At 43.2% G+C, this 26184-nt stretch overlaps 1 protein-coding gene across 2 annotated transcripts in view; it reads right to left on the reverse strand.

Moving 5' to 3' along the window:
* TRAPPC10 (trafficking protein particle complex subunit 10) overlaps positions 1 to 26184 on the reverse strand; it is a 319990-nt gene that overhangs the window by 291218 nt on the left and 2588 nt on the right. The gene's annotated exons all lie outside the window — the stretch shown is intronic.

Consider the following 26184-nt stretch of genomic DNA (forward strand, 5'->3'; position numbering starts at 1 on the left):
AATGTTTCAGTACCTATGGGAATCAGAACACATTGCCGGGAACGGACAGTGACGTTATGCCCCCATGATGCCTCTGAACGCTTTGCTGCGCGACGACGCAGCCGCTAAACCGGTTACATCCCTGGGGCACTGCATCATGTACCTAATCCCACCCGATGGCTAACAATCCCGTACCGGCAGAGGGGGTGACCCACTCTGACGCACAATGCCCACCTATGACCTTGCTGTCCTGGAATGTGAGAGGTTTGGGGGACAAGGTTAAGCGGGGATTGGTATTGACGGCTATTAAGCGCCTGCGACCTACTGTGGCCCTGTTGCAAGAGACACACCTGGTGGGGGGGTCCACGAAGGCCTTGGATAGGCGAGGCTACAAAATGTGGGCCCACTCTGCTTTCACGTCCGGCTCCAGGGGGTCTGGCATTCTAATACAGAAGAACTCACGTTTCATGCCCCTATCAATTAAAACGGAAGATCAGGGCTGCTTCGCGGCCGTGCAGGGACAATGGGAGGGGAAACTCTTTAATTTGGTATCAGTGTATGTGCCACCGGCTTTACACTCGGTCCACCTCCCAAGACTAGGGGACTTCCTTTTAACTCTCCCCGAGGGTGAGACCATACTAGGGGGGGACTTCAACGCGGTCATGGACCCACAACTAGATAAACACCCCTCCCCCAACCAGACAGGGGGGGAAACATACTTTCGACGATTTACCACGGCCATTGGCATGACAGACATATGGAGACTCCTACACCCGGGCACGAAACAATACACATTTCCCTCCGCGGTGCATGGCAGCCTGTCTCGCATCGATTATTTCCTGCCATTGGGGGAGGCCCTTTGTCATGTAGATACCCTAGTGATTCACCCTCGTGGTATTTCGGACCACTCACCGCTCACACTGACGCTTTCCCTACAGACGAGAGCACGTAAGCGCATATACCCCATGCACGCATCATATTTTAAAATCCCACAGGTTCGCAAAGCACTCAAACACGCCACGAAACACTACTTTCTTGAAAATACCCATTCAGTGCGCTCTCCGGCAACGCTCTGGGAGGCCTATAAAACGGTTCTGCGGGGACAAGCCATTAACACTATAACCGGACACAAGAAACAACAATCTCAGGAGCTAGCCGACCTAGAGATTACGTTGAGGGAGCGGACCGCGGCGCATGAGTCTCACCCTTCTCCCACTGCCCTGCACGCACTCACTCTCCAGCAACAGCTGTACAATGATCACCTGCGGTTGGTGGTCAAGGGTCTCTTAACCGACACTCAGAACAGGATCTATGAAGTGGGGGACAAAGCAGGGAAAATGCTGGCGTGGCTCGATAAACGTGAGGGTAGCTCCAGGGGGGTCCAACGTCTAAAAGATGAACAGGGAGTGACACACACCGATCCGAGGCGCATAACAGAACTACTTGCGTCCCATTTTGAACGAGTGTACACCCCGGCTCGTACAATTACACCTGAGAGTGCCAGGGCGCTCTTGGCACCGATTGAGGTTCGGACCCTCTCACCGGAGGCATCGAGCGAGCTGGAGGCAGACATCACAGCCGACGAAATCCAGCTGGCCATTAAGGCACTAAACCCGGGCAAAGCATTGGGACCGAATAGGATACCCATAGAATGGTATCAAGTGATGCCGGACACCCTCAGCACGCATCTGCTGGGGATGTTCAAGGACTGCTTGGAGAGGGGTTCCCTTCCACCGGACCAGCGTGCGGCCACTATAATACCAATCCCCAAGCCGGGTAAACCCCCGGAGGACTGCTCCTCCTATCGGCCAATTTCCTTATTAAACGCGGAAGTGAAAATCTTGGCCAAGCTTTTGGCACAGAGGATCCTGCCCCATCTGTCCTCGATTATACACCCGGATCAGTCCGGGTTTATGCCGCACAGGAACACAGCTCTGAATTTGCGGCGACTGCACGGTATCCTGGCCAGAGCTGACACCATCACCACGCCGGCAGTAATCCTGGCACTTGACGCCAAAATGGCATTTGACCTGGTGGAGTGGGAGTACCTTTTCGAAACACTGACGCATATGGGGTTCGAGCCTCGCTTTCTAGCGTGGGTTAAACTACTGTACACAGCCCCGATGGCTCATGTGGTGGCGAACGGCCACATTTCCCGCACTTTCCCGCTGGGTCGGGGCACACGACAGGGATGCCCTTTGTCACCCCTGTTGTTTGCCATCTCCTTGGAACCACTTGCGACTCTTATACGAGCCTCCCCCCTCCTCAAGGGTATACCAGGGACCGGGGGTTGGGAAGACCGTCTGTCCCTCTACGCAGACGACATGCTGCTGTATCTAACAGACCCCGAGGAGGGAATACCGGCCTTGTTACGCATTTGTGACACGTACGGCAGGATTTCCGGCTACACGCTAAATTGGTCCAAGTCAGAGATATATGTCCTCCGGGGTCCAGCTCCAGACCTCGACGATACTTGCCCGCTGCGACTGGCGGGATCATCCTTTAAATATCTAGGCATACACGTCACTAAGGACCCGGCTGAATTCATGGATAAGAATCGGAAGCCGCCCCTGGATAGACTCAAGCGGGATGTGGAGTTCTGGTCCGGCCTGCCGTTAACACTCCTCGGCAGGGCGGCGCTTTACAAGATGATGGCGTTACCACGCTTCTTGTACGTCCTCGACAATTCACCCTATCCTGTGCCACCCAAATTCTTCCAGAAAGTAGCGGCTCTAGTTTCCAACCTACTTTGGGGCAACCTCCCGGCGCGAGTGGCACAATCCAAGCTACACAGAGACTGGTATAGTGGGGGCATTGCGCTACCGAATCTGAAACTGTATTATTGGGCTGCACAATTGAGGCCCATTAATCAATGGATACACGCACCACACACCGAGCCAGCATTTCACTCGGACAGGGAGCAGTTGGGCGCTGATAGTCTGTTAGGTCCACTATATTATCACCGCAAGGTACGTACTCTGGTCGGCCCCACCAAGTTAACGGTGCAGATATGGCATGCAGCTACGGCAGCTCTGGGCTGGAAGGGGAGAATCACAGGGATGACTCCGCTGTGGGACTCTCGCGCATTGGGCAACCTGAGGAACACCAAGGGGTTCGCACAATGGGACACGATAGGCATCTCCGTGGTGGGTGACCTATGGGAGAGGAATGAAGTGATCCCCTTTGCCCGACTAAAAGAACTCTATGCGCTCAACGACAGGGAACTCTACAGGTACATTCAGGTCCGTCACGCACTGCTTGCAGCCATTCCAGCAGACACACTACTCCCAGAGTCCTCACCCTTGGAAGATCGCCTACTCACAGATTGCATGTTAGAACGGGCAACATCCCTCACTTACCGTAAGCTCCTCAATAACAGCCCTGAACCCACATCACACCTGAAGGAGAAATGGGAGGGGGAGGTTAACGACATGGATGAACATGAATGGAACGCAGCTCTTGGGTCCCCTAAAGAAATAGGCATCTCGGCACGCATGCGGCTGGTGCAATTTAAGATCCTGCACAGGGTTTACTATACAAGGACAATGTTGCATCGCATACATAGGGCGCCCCATCCCTACTGTCTGCGTGGGTGTGGGGAGGAGGGCACGTTCTTCCATACCATATGGGACTGCCCCAAGATCCAGGAATACTGGAAACACGTACTCCGCACACTTTCACAGGCACTAGATCACTCCATATTACCTGACCCGAGGAGGTGCTTGCTAAATATATGGGAACCTACTGACTTGACCCGATACGAGCAACTTTGGGTCACGGCGGGGCTAATGGTAGCGAAACGCGACATAGCACAGCGCTGGGGGGCAGCAGAACTCCCAACCAAGTCCCAGTGGTGCTTGAACATGGATCGAGTGATGTTGACCGAGCGAGCAGTGTATATCAACCGAGCCTGCCCCGGGAAATGGAATAGGATATGGCTGAAGTGGAATGAGTACAGGGGGGACATCTGCGAACCCTTGCGAGAGGATGATCTGGATGACTCTGACGATGAGGGCGAGGAGGGCTAAACCTGGGCGGGAGGGGGGAGTGTGGGGGGGCCTGGGCTGCTGTAGGAGGTCGCCTCTAAGAGCTTAGACAGATGAGTCAAAGGGGGTAGGGGCGGGTGAGGAGAGTAGAGGCATGTGCGTACTGTGTAGGGCTGTCAGGTTCCCATACTCCAAAGAGACACTAGAGACTTGAAACGCACTGATTCGTGTCAGACCACACTGTCATTCCTAACTGTTGTTGTTATGAGTTTGTTATTTTTCAAAAAACGGAAAAAACTCCATCAAAACCTCAATTCCTGCATTGAACAATTGCTCAACTGGCACTTATTTTTTCAGCACTCTCCGTCAAGAATTTTATTGTTATTGTGGTATAATTATCCTCTTTGCTGAAAATCTCTGTATGCAATGATCCTCCGATAGCGGCCGGCCCTCGGGGTTGTAGGCATTCCGCTGTGTGCTATGCAAAGTGCAATAAAGGTTTTGGAAAAAAAAAAAAAAAAAAAAAAAAAAAAATGATTTCCCCCTCAGACCCGGACCAGGGGTGGGGAAAGAGATTTACAATGTCACTCTGGCTTGTCTGATAGTCGATGCAAGCACCTAAGAACTTCTGCATTAATAAATACCAGTCCTTCCGTTTCAATGTATAATTTACCAAAATGCTGGGGAGCTGTGAATGGCAGATTGCAAAGGCAACCTCAGGAGGAGAGGGGAGCAAGCAAAGTTCAGACTGGCTAAACGTGTACATTGATCTACCCACTAGAGGCAGCTGGGGCTGCCGGAGCAGGGCTACAACGATCGGACGAGAGTAAGGAATTTAGGCAGCTCTACCTCCACTTGTCAAACTACCTGGACTGACAGTAAAGTGGTGCTAAAACAGGCAGGCAGGCAGAGTAGAAGAAATGCAAGTTGGAAGCTAAAAGAAGCTAAAAGTTCATTCTCTAAGAGGAGGATAAAAGGAGAGCAGCAATCTCAGGTGCTGTAAGGTCTCCTTGGTGTGTGACCTAGAAGCTGTTGCACTCCCTGATGGGAGGCATGCAGAAACAATTCCCACATCACTTCCATCTTTGAGGATCTATTCTGACTTTGAAGTGGAAAGATGCATATGGTTGTGATGCCTCGTATATAATGAGCCATGCTCTCTACTCCAAAGACCGCATGTGTGAGGCCCTTTGCAAACGCTGACAGTTCACTCAGAGGATAATCAGTATCTACAATTGTTTTCTTGCCACAGTACTTCTCTAGGTAGGGCCATTGGTTGCCTTGCAAATAGTCCAGAGGCTTACCTTCCTGCAGATGTTGTTTTAATGTAATGATAGGAAATGCCCAGTTAACAGGACACTTTGAAATCACCAAGAGTAGAAGGTTCCTAACTTGGGTAAAGACTCACACACTTTTAAATCATACACAGATCTTAGATGGATTAACAGAACTCTACTCAGATTATTGTACTTCAAGGAGGAGTGGCTGCATGGCGATACTTCACTTGGAGTATCACTGGCTGGATACAGTTTGTGTTTCTTCATTAGGAACGCATTTCTAGGTGACAAACACTTTTCTCTAATCTCCCATAAAATCTAGGGGGTAGGATCTTTTGCATCCCAGAAAAACTAATTTGCTCCTGCTTTTCACAAGAGTGAATGTCCAAGGTGGTAAAATATTTTCACAACGTTTGTGAATAAATACTAATATCAGTGTGTGGTCACCGCTTCCTTTCATGGTCACTTCCCACAAAACGCCCCAATCCCAGATGAACCCTAAAATGTACAACAGAGGATAATCTGCCCCACTGGAGGGCTGCCTCCTTCGGAAGCCATGATTTGGATGGAATGTCTGCAAATCACACATTTGTGCATCAGGATGTCTGATTTAACACAAGTGTAATACACGTGCACGACAACGTTTTCTGAATCATAAGGCCATCAGCACATTTTTATGCTCACATACTCCTAGGTCCATGATAAAGTAGTTATATTTTGTGCTGTCAAGCCTGCACTGGGAACCATAAATGTAGAACAGAAATTCCTTTAACAAAGAGAGCACAACCACTCTGGAGTGAACACCAAAGGAGTGACTTGATGAGATCAAACACTTTATCAGGTTAGAGGAACAAGTCCTTCAGTGAGCGGTTACAATCTCACTGCCAAAGAAAGCAGAACTGTAAGGGAAGATCAGGATAAGGTCCCGTACCCGACGTACTTGTCTCAACAGCTTGGATTCCATATGCACCGGAACAGATATGGTGAATAAAAGACCAATGTAGTGACCTGGTGCTCACTACGTCTGTAAACGTATCTCTAAAGAAAATCAAAATTATTAAAATGTTTTACATTTTTAGTGCCCAATCAAATTTTAATTCATTGTATAATGTAATCAAACCTAAAATTCTGCTGTTTCTGAGAACTATATTTAGTCTTGGTGGATGCTCTCAACAGTAAGAGCCAAATAAAAAGGGATTTAGAAGCACAAGAAGGAGGCTTACAGAAACTAGTGTTTTAAATTAAACATGGGTTGTGCTCATGTATTAAACACAATGACAAACCTGGGTTATTGTCTGCCCAAGAAGGGCTCAAAGATGGCAAGGCCAACTGGCAACCAGCCTGGGTCACACCAAGCACATGCTGAAGTCACAGTTTTCTTGGGTTGCTTTTGGTCCGGTTCAGAGGTGACATGGGCTGGGGTGTTCCTACTGGGGCAGGGTCAAGACTCATTTGCATATGGCTGGATCTAAACTGCGATGGCATGGTGGGCAAAAGCCCAAGGGTTGAAATGCTACCAGCAGCAATTTCCAGTGGTTAGACTTATTGCAAGCATTCCTCCCATCACCTTTGGTGTGTTTCTGGTTTTCCATTTAGCCACGTAAGAGCTGGCTCAATGACATGCACGGGAACAGATTCAAATGGCAACTTTCAACTAATACCAAGTCGCCCAGATTGGCCCTGGACAATGATCTTACCCATAAGTAACACAAAGCCTACAAAACCAAGACAGTCTGACACCATGTTTCTCCGCTAAAGAGGAAGTATTTTTCCCAGAAATCAACTTCAGAACTGCTGTTCAAACCCTTGTTCTCTTGCCACTGGAATACACCTGTTCCAGGGTCGGACAAACTCTAAATTCCACTGCCCCCTTAAATGCATTCTAGGTGCTGCAGTAGGCCTCATCAAAGTCCTGAAGAAAGATCACTATATCACATCTATTGTGAAGGAACTCCACTAGCTCGCTTTGCTTGGCCGCACCATCTTCAAAGCCAACTGCATTATCAACAAAGCCATTAAGACCAGCACCTTTGCCTGTGTGGCTGACAAACCTACCAATTCCGGTGGGTCTCTACACACGTACAGGCATGACACCACCAGAATGGCAATCAAGAAGTGTAAAAAAGAAAAGACACGCCAACAGGCCTTCTCATCAACGCACCTACAATTTAGAAAGACATCAGGACTAGCCCTGCTCCAATTTATGAAACAGCTGAAGATACGCCTTTTGAAAGGAACTACATCATGATACAGTAGCAGTCCATTTTCGATCTAGGAACCCAGCTAACTCCTATCGCTTGTCAGCTGTGTCTTTGACCTTTTACACCATTCTATTTTATACAGGTGTTTTGTTCCATCTGAAAAGCGTATCAACACAAGAGCTAGCCTATACTTATGCTTCGGAGGAACACACTTTTCACTACAATCATCAATTACTTCCTCTTTTCAGAATCAAATCCAATCATCTTTATTCGGCACATGTCAACATGGCCATAAAAGCACATAGTATAGCATTTAGTACAACATTATGACAAATACATTAATAAAAACTCATCCTATATTATTTAATTTAAAAAAAGATAAAACACAGAAAAAACACATTAAAAATAAGCACATTAATCTAAGAGAGATGCAGCAAACTTAAAACAAGGCAAGAGGCCTATGGGTCATGCTGTAATTAATACAACCCTCAGTTATCAAGTGATCCGGAGTGCTTTTCTTGTTTTAATTGCTTAAGCTAGGAAAGACGCTGTAACAAAAAGGTCTTAGTATCGTTCATTTCCATCAAGTATTGATAAGCTGTTTTATATGTAAACAAGCCTTCGCTTAGAAAAACATGCCTTCGATACGTCTTTCTGCCTTCAAGATAGAACTTGCAGAAAATAGTCGTGTGTGAAGTAGATTGAGGTGTCTCATTAGCACAGGGGCGTTTATTGTCTTTATGTACCCAGTTGGTGCCTGTAGGAAATGCAACCAAGTGATGAAAAATAGAATATTGTTAAAAGAAATCTATGGTTTGAGTTATGAACCCAACCAAGATAGCTCTGAGATCCCTGGTGGACAGAATAGGATACAGAAATTGGCACCATTGGTTCATATACATATGGTCCAGTGACATGCAGTCACCGATAGTGTCCAGAGTTAATTTAGCTTCATTTTTTTGACGATGTAGAATGCAAAAGTAACATTGATTTTTGGTTTAGGATCCTTGCTATGGGTCGTACACCTAATTTGAGCTGTAAAATGGTGCTGGATGTTGAATTTTGGACTGCTATCAACCTATTAAGAAATGTATCTTCTTGTTTTTGCAGTATTTGGTTGTCCCGCAAGCCCCATATACCTTCCACTTTCTATTTTACCTTTCCTGTCTAAAATCACTGAATGAGTCATCAAGATGCAACCGAATCAATGCTGGTTTCTATCTTAGACAACATCCTCTGCATTAGTGTTTCAGGAGGGTTCTCAGTTACAGTCTTTCCTTGACTTCTCCGCAGCATTTGGTTTTTCTCTCTCAGCTGAGCGATTATGAAGAGAGACCAGATTCTTTCCGCACACGTGGAGCACATCCTGAGAATTGAAGTGGCTAGTTCTTGACTAAACAAGAAACATTGGGTAGGTCTATGCACAAACTCTTTGATGCACAATTCCCACTATACTCAGCATGAGATATTGCACAACTGACCCTTCCCTTCTTTTTCAAGCAGGCAAACCCTTTAAGATTCTTTATGAATCAATATGTTGACAATCCCCTATACCTACATTTCAACATTCAACACTCAACTGATCCTCTCACTCACAGAGGACCTCACCAAACACCAAAACCAACTTCTACGATGCCATGACCACCGTAGCGAAATGGATGAGACAACTGCCTCCAACTCAACTCCGACAAAACTGATGTACTGATCTTCGGGGAGAACACATCCGTATGCGACCACAGCTGGTGGCCTACAGAACTCAGACTCACGCCAACCGACCATGCTTGCAACATCTGCATCATCCTCGACAGCCAACTGACCATGAAACAACAAGTCAAGGCAGTCATCTCCTCCTGCTTCCACACACTATGCATGCTCTGCAGAATCTTCAGATGGATCCCAACCAATACCAGAAAGACTGTCACTCAGGCCCTCGTCACCAGCAGCCTAAACTATGGCAACACCATCTACGTCGGCATTTGCACCCAGCTCCTCAGGAGAATCCAGACCATACAGAACACGGCAGCCAGACTTATCCTGGACCACCGCAAACGAACCCACATCACCCCCCACCTGAGATACTTCCATTGGCTCCCCATCCAGAAGAGAGGCTAGTTCAAAGTTCAAGAATCTCATGCACGCCTACAAAGACCACCACGACCTAGAACCCGCCCATCAAACCACAGACTGAACTTCCAACAACCTACTACACACCTGCACTCCTCTTCACTCACCTTCGCACCCCCCACATCCATCGCAGTGGTGGCCACTCCTCCTCCTACATTGTTTCAGAGACCTGTAACGACCTTCCCCTCCAGCTCCGAACAGTCCCCTCCGTAGCAGACTTCAGAAAGAGACTCAAGACATGGCTCTTCAATGGAGACACAGTGCCAAGATACCCCCTGAGGTGACACTGTCACGCTTTACAAATGCAGTCTGACTAACGGATTGATTGATGTACGGTGGCAATATGAGTATTTAACTCATAGTTGATTCACTCGGTTCTCCCTAGGATGAGCCCACCAGCCCTTGTCCTGAAGAGAACTCTAAGATGCGAGGGGTCGAAACACATCAACTTATGATGACCAAGAAAACAGGACCTGCAAATAAAAGAATTCACCCCAATAAGTCACCCTATGGAGTAAGATAACCCAAGTGGACCCCAATTAAGTTTTTTTTTGTCCTGCCCCTGACCTCTGGACATTCATTGTGGGGTTAGAAGAACTCAAACACTTGAAAACAGAACCCCTCAATTGTCCCAACAAAATACCAGACTAGTGTATGTGCTGTTTATGTATTTGGATTTTAATAATTGCTTCCACTCACAACGAGCACGCATTTGGTGTGGTGCTCTACTGCACTATTTTCACAATACAATTTATTTGCACAAAGTCTGTCACATTTCCTGATATTATATTTGATTTGGTAAATTGAAAGTGTTATATGTAACCGCAATGCTCAATTTAAGTTGGCGAATTGAAACTTATTTGGGGGCTTTATTAACATGCTCCTTGGAATATATGTAAATAATACAACATCTTTGAAACCGAGTGCTTCATTCACGCACATCAATGTAATTATTAAAATCAAAAGTTAGAATCTTTAGGAAACAAGAGCAGAAGAGGTACACGATTATCGCTTATACTACTCACAGATAACAGCATCAATATTCACCAATGTGATGATGATAATCAAATCTGCTTGAAACTCTCCTCAGTTTCAGATATTCAATGCCCTAAACACTGGTTACACATCATCCATATCTGGATGTCCGGCAGTGACCCACAGCTCAACCCAACCTGGACAGAGAACCCGATTAAGAGTGTGGCGACCTTCCGACTGCTGCACTCGCTGTGGTGCCGCATTGGCGGTCCACCATCAACAAGAGGACTACTTTTCAAGTCGTACCAGCAATGGAGCGCTGCCTGCGCAAGGGAACCACCGTTCCCTGGCGGTGGGCGGGCGGAGGCTCAATGTAACAAGCTCAGTGGGACTGGAGCAGTCCCACTGAGCATAGTACCAATTCCCTACACCGCCCGCTATTTAATAGCGGGCTTCCAGCCATGAAAAGGCTAGCGGTGGAGGGACAAAGGGTGCCCTATAGGGCCCCCATGCCCCACCCACCATGTGGATGCATTCAGGGGAGCACAACATACCCCAGTTCCAGCACAGCATGGACGGTAGTGGGAAAGGCAAAAGGACCGTCTGCCTGCATGAATTGAACTCGTTATCAGGTCGCCGGTCCTTGCGTGGCTTCGGCACAGCCGAGCCAGCTCAAACAGTGCCAAAGCCCTAAAAAGTCCTAGAATTCCTGTTATTTGCCAAGAACAATAAAGAAGACACAGTATAAACCTGCCTCATTGAAATGAACCTTAATGGCCTTAAACCCAACTTTCACCGAATGCCAAGTCACTAATTTACCCTGGACACCAACCTCACCCTTAAGAAACATAACGCCCAAAAGACAAAAAATTACAAGTCTGCCTTGAGCTAGCTTTCTTTTTTAAAGTAAGTCAAATAATTTCTTCAAGAAAGCAACTTGAGAACTGCTGTTCAAGCACTCGTATTCTCGCATCTGGATGGTGACAACAGTCAACTTCATGGCCTTCCGACTCCACAACAGCATCCCTTAGGGGCATCCTACAATGTACAGAACATCTCAACTAGGGACTGAAGAAATATGATAACATCACCCCCACCCTAATGGAACTCCGCTGGCTTCTCTTACTCACTCACACCATCTTGAAAACCAGCTGCATCATTTCCAAAGCTACCAAGACCAGCACCCAGCTTATCTTGCAGACAAGGGCACCATCTCTGGTGGATCTCGGCACACTCGCAGGCAGGGCATCATCAGACTGCAGACTAAGAAAAGAAAAAAAGACAAAAGGCCTTTTCCGTCTACGCGACTAATATCTAAAACAACATCCCTGTATCCATCAGTACCGCCTCTATTTTTTTCCTTTCGGGCAGTACATTACTATGTAAAGAAATCGACGTTGCTTCATAAATAGGATTTATAATTCATTAATCTTAAAATCCATTAATAGGGAAAACAATTTGCAAACACAGCACGCAGCTCTTACTGTATACCCAGTTTTATGATTAGCTAACTGCTTTCAGATTGTTCAAAGATACAACACAGACTTGATTTAAGCCACCTGGGCTACATTTCAATTTAGAATACCTGTTAAAATTCACACTGCATTCCCATTCTTAACTTCAAAATGTTTTTAAACTTACAAACTGCAACTATATGAGCTACATATATTGAGCCTGTAAATGTTACTTTTATCCTTTTCTTATCCCATTTTATAAAAGTTGGTAGAGTATTTATTTTCAATTGATCTTGTCACAGGCGTGGGTATAAAATCTATTTTGTTTGCTTACTCAGCAAGTATACCAATTGTATGCAGAACAAGCATTTACAATGCAATGGTCTCGGCATTATTAAAGGTAGAGCTATTGGCATTGCTCATGACTTTTTTTTTTTTATCATAAATAAATGGCATTGTCATTTACATTGCCAATAGCTTAATCGTTAAATAAATGGCATTGTCATTTACAATGCCAATAGCTTAATCGCTCACAAATGCATGACCTATTGCATTTACACCCACACAGAGCCACCCACCCCCACACAGAGTCACCCACCCACACACAGAGTCACCCACCCACACACAGAGCCACCCACCCACACACAGAGCCACCCACCCACAACCATCAAAAGCATGAAATGGGGATGCAGGGATCGTGTTGGTCTGGGTTCCAAACTTTGTGGATGTCAGTGTGGGGCAGGAGACAGAACCTGGGGCCTCTATTCTTGTTTCCATGTAGGCACTCTTAGGACGTGTTGCTTTGTAGCGCATATGTAACATCTTCGGGTTTGAGTTTACTACCAAACGACATTAATTTAAAAAATTGCCAGTTTGAAATACAGTCTTGTATTAAAACATGTTATGCTACTTGTAAAAGGCCAACTATAAAATTGATCTTTTTTCATAGTTTTATTTACTCAAGACAAAGGGATGAAAATGTATCCAGCTGAACAAATAACACAGCTTAGTGATGGAACCATGCAAGTTTAGGGTCGATAAATAAAACCTGACACTCAGATGTGGAAAATGTAACTTCAATAACAAAACTGGTACCTACTGCGCTGATGCAGGCGGCCTTAGTATCGATCAAATTAGAGCATCATTTTATCCTGTTCACTTTCAAAATAAAGGCAGCTTTTTTAAAGAGAGGTGTTGAATCTAAGTGTTGACAAATGGTAATAACCCTGGTAAATGTTTGCCACCTACTGAATATCTATATGCTATCAGAAGTAAAGACTCTAAACACTAGAAAAATGACGGGTGCGCCGATCTTCCAAGAAATGAATACTGCAAAAGGCAAGGGTCGTTGTGGCAGCTGCTTAGGGTTCTGCAGAGTAAAGAATTAAAGGTATATGTGTTGAATGTTGGACAGTGTTACCATATAAGAGTAACAGAGATTATTAGGCAGAACTAAGATTCTTGTGAAGAGCAAGGGTTGAATATGAGGGCACTGCCAAGTAGCCCTGGTCGCCCGCCTGTGGGGCACGAGAGGTGTTGTGCCAGAAAGAGAATGAAAGGCCTGAACAGAATAGTTTACACAGGGTGGATCAAATGATGCATGCAGACACGTGGAGCAGAGGGAAACAACCATAAAAAGATCAAATAACAGAGTATAGGAACAGATGAAATGAAAAAGGGAACCATAAGAACAGGAAAACACTAGGACCAAACTTGTCAGCTAAGGAGTGATGTTGTTCACCCCAGGGAGGGAGACAGAGACGTGAGAACTCAATGAAAGATTTCAGTAAGACCCATGTCCACGGAGCACTCTAGGGAGGTAGGACATACCACAGATTTGATGTATGGACACTAACACTTTAGGCAGTATGGACACACTTTAGGGAATATAGACAGAGAGGGTGCGTGTTCACTGCATAGAGGTACGGTGATAGGAAAGACGAGGTACGAAAACAATTTGAGGGGAGGTTGGTAACATACCAGGCAGTAAGTCAGCACCTCGGGGAAAATGGATAAAGGATATCACTTCCCTAAGGAGATACACTCACAGGAGGTCAAGTAAGGTGCAACGAAAGGGGGGTCCTGGGAGGAAACAGGGATCCCATTAAGTTAGTTAACCACTAAGAGCTAACCTGGGGCATGAGATTCTTGGTACAGCGATGATGGGCAGGTACAGTAACATTTATGACATCCTCTCCTCTCTAATCTCATTCCACCAGTACTCCGTTTTCTCCGCATCCTCAATCTTCATCGCTGTGTCCTCATTCACCCCTGGGCCACCTAGTCCCTCCGCCAGCCGGGTACTCACCCTTGGGACCACCGCTGAAGGCCGTCTACCAAGACAGAGAGACGAAGGCACACAGAACCAGCAGCAGCGTCAGGAAGGTGCCATTGCGAAGCCTCATCTCCTCCGCCCGGCGGTGGGGGCTGCATGTCCGGGGGCCAGCAACACCGGAGGGAAAACACGCCGCATCCGGGACCACCTCAGCACTTACAACAGACATAGAGAAAGGACCACAACCCGCGGTTCAAAGATACAAACGAAGGTCTTAGAACGGAGCTACAACAAACCATAGAGACAGAAGAAAGACATCAAAACAGACAGGGGACAGAGGCAAGAAAAATGCCTTACCTATAAGATTCGTTCCTCATCTCATCGACGCAAAACAGCAAGCAGATCCTCACGGCCAGACGATGCATAGAAAATGGCGGATGGAAGCTTAAAACGTTTTTCAGCTTCGAGGACGTGTTCTGCTGTTCAAAAGAGGCGTGGAAAAAAAGTGGAAAGAACAGCAAGGAACACGCCCCCGAATCTGAAAAAGACAGAGCCTATTTGGAGGGACGGCTCTCTCCTCCAATGGCTGGCCTCCGTTTAGGGAGCCAGCCAATAGAGGAGAGGCAAAAAGAGGAGGCGGGAGAAATAGCCATTTAAGCAACACAAGATCTAGGTACTTCCGGTTCTGCCTTCGGCAGACCGGATATTACCTCGACCTAAAAACTGGAGGGCTACTTTAGAATACAGGTGGACTGCAACTCTATTTGTTGACTTAACAGGCTAAAGATTTCAGAGCAGTATTCATTTAGACAAGGGCATGTCCAAGCAATGTGCAGCCAATCACCACATTACTCTTATTTTATATCTAGGGCATGTTGAAGAAGTACTTTATAAATAAAGAGGGTAAGACATTGCAGCTATTTGCAGTAAAACAAATTGAATGCAAATGAAACCGGCGACACAGACTGTTAAAAATGTAATTCACTTGAACATTGCCAAAACGGGTCAATATTCCAGTTTCTCTGCCCTGTCGTTTATTCGATTAAGATTATCCGATAGTAAGGCTTTGTGCACATAAACGGAACATGAACCTATGACATTATAGAGCCGAGAGCCATCGGCAAGCAACTTCACCAAATCAGATTACACAATAGTACTAAAATCCAATCTGGTGAAGGTGCCAGATATCCAATTACAAGATAATCGGAACTACGATTTAGGTACTATTCAAAAACAGTATACAGGCTTCCAGAGTGTGCAATTAGGAAAATCGCTAATACAAATGACGCGGACACTGCTATCTTACTACTGCTATGTCAATTTAAGGATTAAACAAAAATAGAACACAGACTTCTGAACTCTATTTGGCATTAATCAAAAGAATATCGAAATGCTGGGGAAAAACATTTCTCGGAAATCATAATTGTAGCGTCTTGTATCTAACTTTCTATGGATCCCTGTGCATCCCACGTCCCACTGGGGTTAAATTAACGAAGGTTTCTATCATAAATTGAATCAAAACATTATCAGAGTGATGGAAATCACGTGCAAATCAGAACATGGCACAACATGATGCAATGGCAGCTAGAAAGTCATTTTAAATTGGAAACTGCTGGATCACAATCTTCTTTTAGCAGACTTCATTTCTGTGATGAAACAGGAGACACTTATGTGCCTTGGTAATATCCCAAAAAATATTTTTGTTTTTTTTAATCTTGACATACAAATCCATTGTATATTGGATAGCTAAACAAGTGTGAATCAGGACAATTTTAGCAAGGAACACATCCTTTTATAACTAGGGGGAGAACCCTCTGAATTATCTAGAACAAGACTTTACTTTCTTAATAGGTGGGATATAATAGAACCGATAAAGAGCATCATAATTTGCAGTCACACAGATCCCTGAAAATCTCTCATGTTTTGGCAAATACATATTTGCCAAAACCTAAATAGATCTGCTATAAAGTTTGACAATACCACACCATTCTAAAACAACTTCAACCCTAGATAACCAATCACATGATCAGCCTGTACGTCATGTTCCAAATTTTGGGGCGTCCTAGAACTTGAACCTTCCTTACCTCCTTCATTAAAGCTTATTTCTTTAATTCCTCTCCCTCAAAATTTCGCTCCCGCCCTTCAATTACCCATTTTCTATGAAAGGGAGGTCACAGCAAATCTCCGTACCTGCTGTGGTTTTGTTACTTTCAGATCTCCAAAAATGACTTTCTGCAAGATATTTTCACTCCAGTTCCTTATTTGTTTAACCAACTGTTAACAATTTTTGAGTTTCCCTAAAGATGTATATCAAAAGGAATCACTATCAACATGGAACAGTTCTGGCATGGTCTACTGCAGTGTCCAGGTTAAGATACATTATGGGAGACGTAATGATGTATGTAGAAATTGTACTGAAGTAATAAGGATATGCGGACAAGCAGGTGTACCTTTCACCCTGCATGAACAGTAAGGTATACCTGTGAGAAGAAAATGTATTTCAAGCAGTCAGGATACCATATCTTTACTTCATGGAAGCAGCACCGATCAGCCTGTCTTTACAGGTAAAGGTATTACAGGTTCAACACATGTGCATCGACAAATGGCTGAATTTGCACAGTCAAAATCTATCCCAGAATCGGGATCTATGCAGGAAACAGAACAGATAGTGACCTACAAAAGGCAAGAATCTTTAATCTGTAAAGAGATCTACTCAGGGTTGGTACTACCAAGTTTAAACGAGGAGTAGCCATGAATGCATAATAGCAAGTAATAGTCCAGGGTCTCATTTGCAGTGTGCCTGCAGGATATATGGCGTAAACAACAAGAGAATCCTAATGGAATTATTTTTTAACAAAAAGGTTATAAAGTTTAGAGAATAGTCAAACAAGATCCAGTCAATCAATGAAAATAGTTTACATAAATAATTCATTAAGGGCACAGATAGAAAGAAAATATTCTGTGCCAAGGTATGAAATGATAATGTAATAATAAATATATATATAAGAAATTACACAACAAAGGGATAAACATAGGGTCATATATATATATATATATATATGATACACACCATACGAGACAAACAAGTAACCAATATATACACTTTTTACAAGAGGCCTTAAGTGGCGTACAGTGTCACTCAGCCTTACAGCATAAACTTCTCGGATTCTCTGTTCCTGTGGCAAGTCTTTACTAATTGAGATGCATACATTTTTTTAACCTTTAGAACACACCTGACTCCTCTTATTTATATTTTAAAGGCTGTTCGCTTTCTTTTTTACAGTTCTGAGGAAGACCCGCCTTGACGCAGGACATTCTGTGCCGATTTCAGGATCGAAACGTTGATGCTATTCTCATTCATAGCCAAACAGTCTCCTTGACCCTACTTCAAAAATGATCACTGGTCCTGTGAATTCATGTTATAAAATTGGATATAGGACAGAAATTTTAAAAGAATTTATTTATGTCACTTATGTATGTCATGTATATAGATCATCACGGACTTCACTTGTCACTTTATTTCACTTAATTTCACAATCGTCACTTTTTTGTTTCGCCGCAATTTAATTGTGTTTGTGACAGCCACATTCAACTTTCTTGTAAAGAAAAGGGTAAAAACACTCGGTTTTTCCCAACGCATGTCTTCTTGGTGTGTTCCTATCATATATGTGTCTCCTTGAAATTTCATTTGTTGTAAGAAATTTGAGATATATGGTCTCTTTCGTATTGATTACACAGATCACAGCAATTGTATCACCCGACAGAACCAATTGTTTACTTTATTACCAATACCAAGGTTATGAGGGACATAGGGTAACTCCATTATCCCTAACAGAGACCTACAAAAGGCAAGCAATTTTAATCTGTAAAAAAATCTACTCAGGGTTTGCACTACCAAGTTTAAACAGAAGCCTAGCCATGAATGCTTCATAGCAAGTTACAGTCTGGGGTCTCATTTGCTGTGTGCCTGCAGAATATATGGCGTAAACAACAAGAGAATCCTAATGGGATTATTTTTTAACAAAAGGTTATAAAGTTTAGAGAATGATCAAACTAGATCCAGTCAAAATGAATCCATCAATGAAAAAAAAGTTTACAGAAATAATTAATTAAGGTTCACAGATAGAAAGAAAATATTCTGTGCTAATGTATGAAGAAATGATAATGTAATTATTTAATAACAAACCCACATATATTACCTACTGGCGGTCGCCAGAAGGTAGTTATAGTTAGGACCTACTTTCCATAGGAAATCCACAACATTCTATTTGGAATAACTTTGGCGCCGGTGGACGAATCTTTGCGAATTTCTCCAAGAAAATGGCCTGCTCGGTTCCGCTCCTTCCCTGAAAGTTTGGGGGTGATTCGTCAAGTGGGGCCCGAGAAAAAAGGGGGTCCCAAAACGTGTTTTCCCCATGCAATTTTCCATAGGGACCATTAGCCAGGGCTACAGCCCGAACGGCTGAACCGAATTACACCAAATTTGGCAGAGATGTAGAGTTCGGTTCGCAGGTTGTGCTTTTTTTGTTAAATTGTGTATATCCGTTCAGTAGTTTCTGAGAAAATTACAAGTAAAATCATAGCGATATCTAGAGACCGAGTTCTACACGTGGACGGAGATCCGTTCAATTACGAGCGCGAGCTACATTCTGATTGGCTGTCAACTGACTGTCAACACTCGAAACCAGGAAGTGTTGGCAGCCATCTTGTGCCTCGGTAGAACCGAGTCACAAGAAAACAGTTAAACAAAGTTGAGAAATAAGGAAAGGGGGCAGGGTAGAAATATTCTGACCCTATAGGCTTGCTCAGGGGGTCGTACATGGATTTTTAGGGTCAATTTTTATTTTTTTTAAATAAAAAAAATCGCGGCTTATGGCACTCGTACGCGGTAAAAAAGGGAAAAAAAACTATAAGTCCGTTTTATTCATTAGGTCTCGGGGGGCACATTGCAGGGGCAATTTTTAGAGCTATATTTCTATGACAGTATGTAAAACTTTCCGTTATTTTTCCTGCATCAGTTGTACTCTCTACGCATGCGCAGCCTTGTCTGCAAGTGCACTTTTTTTTCTTTTTCTTCAAGTTCGCCAAGCAAACCTCTCCTAATTTTAGGTATTAAATTTGCCACTTTATTTTCCCGGGTCGTGTGCGTCATCCGGTGCTATACTTTTGTAATATATTAATAAACATATTGTATATATATTTATTTGAAATGTAGTGTCCAGGCGTCAAACGTTGATTACATACTCCATTCAACCGCCATTTTCGTAGTTTTCCTCCATTATTTTTATTATACCTGTTTCTTTCATTTTACCCTGCGCATATTTTCTCTGTGATCGATGAGATTTCCTGCCACAGACACCACGGTGTTTGTCCTTGGCCTCCGATCTTATCAGACTTGGTCACACGTATACCTAGAAACTAATTTGAAGAACGTAAGCCACAGTCATTACAACGCGTGTTTGTCAACAAAAAAACATTATTAAGATTATGCGTTTATTATGCGTGGTAAATGCATACTAGTTGTAAAAGCATGTGTGGTAAAGCGATATGCGTGCTAATGGTTTTGTGGTGACGATCACGCGAGCTTATGAACCGGGTCTGGGCGTGGTGGAGTCTAGGGCAGCAGGCGGAGGGCCACGCAGCTCCACTCATACAATATAGAAGTAATATAGGATTTTTAAAAGTAAAAAAAATGATTTCATAATTATCCTAGATTGTCTTGTTAGTATGTTCATTAAATACATGAATATATGTTTTTAAACAATTAAAAACATTTGCATGTTTCGCGTACGGGCGCCGTACATGACGTCACACGGAAGCTTTGATGCGACGAGTAACGTCAAAGCGTATTCGTAGCGTATGCTGAGAATGATTAGGAGTATAAACTATGGTGCGATCACTCTCTCACTGTCAAATCAGAGCACAGGGCGCACTGAGAATGGTTAAAAGTAGCCACTCATTGGAGATCCAATTCAGGTGTGTGGCTTATCCACAGTATATAACGTTATTTTTTAACCTGGTTAAGTTTGAGGTTTGCATGAAATACTATGCTGTAGGCAGATATGGATGTTTAGGCAGGGCTTATGTCCATGAAGCTTGGTTATTACCATTTACATATAGGTGCCTGAGGAAGGGAAAAGAAGTCTATCTGAATGGCGAGGATTGCACAATAGCAGCAGATCACTCCTTAATTTGTAGACATATACAATTGCATGGCTCTTGTAAACAAGATGCGCCTAATTTGGACTGAGTTTGGAAAGGTAGTCCGACACCTGCTATCATAACAACGTTCAGTTTACTGGAAACTGGAGTTATTTACTTTGAAATAGTGGAGATTGTTGTGCAATGTTAGCAGGCATCACTTACATGATTACGGTAACTGAGCGTGTGGTTTGATTAAAAAAAAGTTGTGTTAACTGCATGGGAAGTTGGATGTTTCCATCTGGCTATCGATTTCGACCTTGAAAGCAGAGTCAACCAAATGAGTCGTATAAGAGCGCTACTGTCTCAAAAATAGGTCGCTGTTATAACTGCTACAGAAACATTTGTCCTTCATGTAGCAAACACCCACACAGAAGTGCATGATTTATTAAATACAGACGTGCTCTTGAATTTTGGGGAATTAATTTAGAGTATCTTTAATGTGTCCTTGACTATGGGGTTACCTTACGTTTTTAAAGTTAGAAGCAGTGGCCTTGTGACTTCTGTAGAAAGTACATTTGGTGGCTTGTCTGTGTTTTTTTCATTCGATTTTTTCCAGCATCTTTGGTGGATTCTCCTTAATGCTCACATTAGTTGCCGGTGTGCTTGTATTAATTTGTTTACTTAAATATGGATGCACATCTTGCAGAAGACTAGAATATGTCCCGTTGTTGCTGCTCCGCAACCATATGCTTAGTTATTACAGAGCTGGGCCCTGGATTTGTGTGTCTGCAGTACGGTGTCTCCCAACGCGGATTATGATCAGCTGATGAGCCCCTTAGTTGCTCATGAATTGCTCTGTTCTGGCGACGAGATTATGGCCTTAGTAGCGATACATGGAATAATGGGACGTTGGAATGTTTTTGCAGCGGCGCTTGACTTCTTGGCATGCAGTTACATTGAAGATGACCCGGGTTTTCCTCTGATGGTGATAGAGGCTCCGGTTGTTGAGGAATATGTATGTTCATTCCCACTATTGAATTGGATGGCTGAAATGTATTATTTATTTTGAAGGTTTTATAGAGCGCGAACAAGATCCTTGCAGATATCAGAGCGCTTTACATTCAGTAGGCTAATTATATAAATGACTAAATGCAGGTAAATCATGTATACATAACATCTCATGCAAAGGAAAGCAGTAGGGTACATAACGGGACATACCCGTTGAATCAGGTCAAGGGCAGAAAAAGTGACTAGGATGTCTAGTTGGACCCTTGTCATGGTAAGGATTACTAGTAAGGGTACGATTGAGCTCAGAATTTCTTGAGTCTATGATTAGGTGAATTTTACCATGAGAATCGCTTTTACTCAGATGAGAACAATGACTTCCTCTTGGAGGCTGTTGCTACATACTGTGCTTACACGCTGTTGGATTAAGACTTTGATTTTTCTACGTATTCTTTATTATTTAGCTACTGCTTTCTATCAAAAAGCGAATAACTTTTTTTTGGAAATGTTAACTTGACTCTGCTTTTTAGACTTGGACTCTGCATTTCTAATTCGCCCACGTTCATATCACGTGCTTCGATCAAGGAAGGGTGCCGTGGGGCTGAGCCTTGCACTCACACCCTGTTAAGTTAGCATGGGTTTATTAGAAGCTTACACGCTATTTTTGCTTTCCTGCTCTGCACACGACACGTACTTGTGATATTGTTTAGAGAACGCGGAGTATTTTGGTTTATATAAGAATAATTTGGTATGCTAGATTTGTAAACTGCCTCGCTAGTTTTGTGTGTATGGTGAGAGCATGGAACATCAAGGTTATCTTGAATACTGTGTCTTGTATTCAGAATGATCCTCGCACGTTTGAGCCATAACACATATGCAGCTGTGGCCACCTCTGATACTTGCGCGTTTCATAATGCATTGTGGAGGCAAAGTTACACACAGTTGGAGAACATTTGTATCTTGACAGTTTGTGGAGCACTGAATGTGATGCTCTACTACCGACTACCAGAGGTATGGGTCTGCCCATGTAATCCTATGAGACTTTCTGTAGTTATAAACTAATCTGTTAGGTAGGGAGGGTGAAATGTAGGTATATTTTAAATTTGTTTACCTTTAACGTTATAGGATGCTTTTTCCGTTTGTATTTGATAGAATAGTAACAATGCTGACAACCTTGTTTCTGATAATATGTTTGGTTGTTTTATCCAAGGTACTGTGCATGAGATTATGGCGTTAGAAATAAACATTTCAAAGTTGCACGTGTCTTTATTTACATCTTGTTTTGGACTGGTGTAAGAGTGTAATAAAAGAGTGCTATTGTTATCCACGTTACTTCATGTAATCTAAGTGGTATGTTCTGGGTTGACTAGTTATTGGTGTTTTTGCTCTAGGGCGAAGAACCAATGAGTGACTGATTGCTAGTCTGGTAGGGGGTTTGTGTAGTAAGGTGGGTTTTGGTACACCGTAACTCACTGAGGTCCTAAGTCTTTATGCATAATTCTGTGTATGAGCAGAATTCCTGGAACAGTAGTTACAACAAAAAGGCTCAATAAAGGGCTTGCACTTTGAATATGAATATAAAATAGAAGAATAGTTGATAATCACAGCTAAGGAATGCAGTAATTAGATGTGTGTATGTGTGGATGATGTGTAAATTGAGTGATGAAAAACGTGAAAAATAAGAAAGGCTGGAGAGACACAAACTACCCAAAGCATGGTCAGTGAAGGGGATATTTGAATTTCCAGGTCTTTACACAGATGGGGTGTTGGATTCTGCAGTGGGAGCAAGAGAAACTAGTACTACATCTAAGGAAGAAAGCTAGTGCATAAAGTACACACAGTTCGGCAGATTTACGAGCTTGTGGGAAAAATGATGCAAAAGTGGCGCAAGGGGCTTGTAAACCTGCCCCAGTGTGTGGTAGAAAAGACGTAACAAAGGACGGAAGTGTGCAAATTAACCACTGCTATTCATGGGTAGTAGTTATAATCCCCTTGATAACAATGCAATACCTCATGGGGACGGGCGGCCACCTGACTAAATGGCTCGCTGCTAGCATCAAAACAGTGAGGGCGATCCCTCTGTCGCCTCTCAGGGCGAAATGGGAAGGAGATATTGGGAGACCGCTGAGAGACAAAGAATGGGAGCGTGTCCTCCAGTTTCCCAAGAAGGTAGCTAGGAACCCCAAGTTTAAGTTTATTCAGCTGATGCTGCTACATAGAGCCTACCTGACCCCACACCGCATACACATGATGTTCCCTGATGCAGACGGCGTGTGCCCCCGGTGCGACACTGACAACGCATCACTAATACACATGCTATGGCAATGCCCCAAACTGGGTTACTACTGGACCACTATCAGTGACATGCTTGAGGGAACTGGCACCCTGCCCCAACCACTCACTCTAGAATATACATTATTATGGCTGGGACCATCGGCACATACAAGAAGCGTAGCAACACGTTTTACTGACATGGCCCTATTGCTAGCGAAAAGAGCAATCATGATGAGGTGGAAGTCATCTAGGCCGCCTGACTCTGATCTATGGAAAGCGGAGGTAATACGGTGGGGCAAGGCGGAGGGCGAAGCACTACAGCGAGAGGAACGCAGAGGCCTCAGGAAAACACTGATTTAACTGGATTGGTTTGCCATTGTGGGAATGTTCGAAACTGGGGATGATGGGGACACAAATGACTTGTTGCACATGTGATGAACATGTCCAACCTTCCTTGACATTTCATGTACCGTCACGAACTGTGGTGCACTGAGAGATGGTACGAGAAACCCCGTACTATCATTGACTCTACCCCCGCCTGACTGTGTGTATAGACTCTAATGCACTACGCGGTGACATGGGTGAATCAGATGTAAATCCTATGATTATACGCATGCTAAAGGAGTGTCGGGAGGGATTCCTGAGGGTGGAGGGAGGGTTTTGGAACAGTATGGGTTTGTTATATTAAATCGGTTATGGAAAAAGCAAAATCAGATATACTATGTACCTATACATTCTGGGCTAGCAGATGCAAGTAACATCCTGATTATTGCAACGTTCACATCTGTATGTGTTTGCTCTGATTACTATGCTAATAAACAGATTTTCAACAAAAAAATCATGGGTAGTAGTTACCAAGAAGGCTGAATAAATGGCCTGCACTTTGAATTTGAATTGAAGAAGAATAATTGATAAGCTCAGCGAAGAATGGTAGCAAGTAGGTGTGTGTATTTGTGGCTGTTGTGTTGATCGAGTGGAAGATGACTAAGGTAAAAAATTAGAGAGGTTAAAGAGATGCAAACTTTCGATTTCTTTGTAAAGGAAGTGGGTGTTTAGTTTTCCAGTGCATATATATATATCCACTGAAAAAAAACATAGGTTTCAGCCATGTTATAGTTAGGAATTAGCATTTAAAAAACCTTGCAAATTCACTGAGAAAAACATAGGTTTGATACAAGTTATAGGTAGGAATTAGCATTTAAAAAACCTTGGAAATTCACTGAAAAAACCTTAGATTTCATATGTATACTTAGCTGGACATTTCACTCATACAAAACCTTTGAAATTCTCCCATTATAGTTAGTTCAGCTACCTATAACTCGCGTGCCCACAATGCACTGCTGATGAAGTCACATATAACATCACTCATGACATGGTCAGTGACATCACTCATGACATCACTCATGACATCATCCTTGTGAAAGATTGGCAAACCTCCTCTCAGCGCAATATAACCTTTGATACACCCATTCAAAAATAGAAACTAATATTTTCGAAAAAATGGAGATACTGATACCACTTACCAAAAAGCTATTCAGTAATTCGACCATCTACATACACATCCACTCATTCACCAACACTTCTTTATAGTCACTTATACATGTACTCACTCATCATATGTACTTATACACTCATGTGAGTAAAATACCCAGGCAAATTTCTAATACCAACTAGCACATGAAAAGTGGCTTAGGCCACATAAAGAAATGATAATCAACTACAGTTTTTACACATTGGAATACAGTTTTAATTCTTCTTACAAAAACATGATATTTGATAAAATCGATACACAGTTATACACAAATGATAAAAAGATTGTAGCATTATAGCATATGCATAATTTCATTCATACAAATAATTAATAAATATAAAAGCTATTGGATGGTTTCTTGTCAGGAAACCATCCAATAGCTTATTTATACAGGAACTCTTTCAATCTCTCACTCTCACATATAATCACTTATATACATCAATACTCATATATAGTAGATTAAAACATATGTAGCTACTCAAAGATACTATTGAGACAGTCAATCTCTCACCAACACACCCATACACACACTAATCCACCCTTACAGTCCTGCATATATGCTGTCTTCAAAACACATACAAACAGTGAGTCACTCATTCCTGCATGTATTCGCTAATACTCCCCACCAAACCATACAGACACTCATACTGATACTCAAAAACCCAACTAATAAATCATATAGCCACTCATGTAGCTACTCACCAACCCATGCAGCCAATTATAGACAAAGTGAGACACTGCTACAGACATTTACATATTTAAACATTACTCGCTAATACATGTATTCACTAAGATACACTTAATAAGTCAGTTATGCAATCATTTTTACAAAAACAACATCCATTGAGACATTCATTTATCTATTTATTCTTCCATCGACCTTGTGATACACATATAGAAAACATATTTAAATTTCAGAAAAAAACATTTACTGGATGATGTCATCAGTTATGTTATTT

The sequence above is a fragment of the Lissotriton vulgaris genome, chromosome 8 (assembly GCF_964263255.1).
Source record: "Lissotriton vulgaris chromosome 8, aLisVul1.2, whole genome shotgun sequence".
Lineage (NCBI taxonomy): Eukaryota > Metazoa > Chordata > Amphibia > Caudata > Salamandridae > Lissotriton > Lissotriton vulgaris.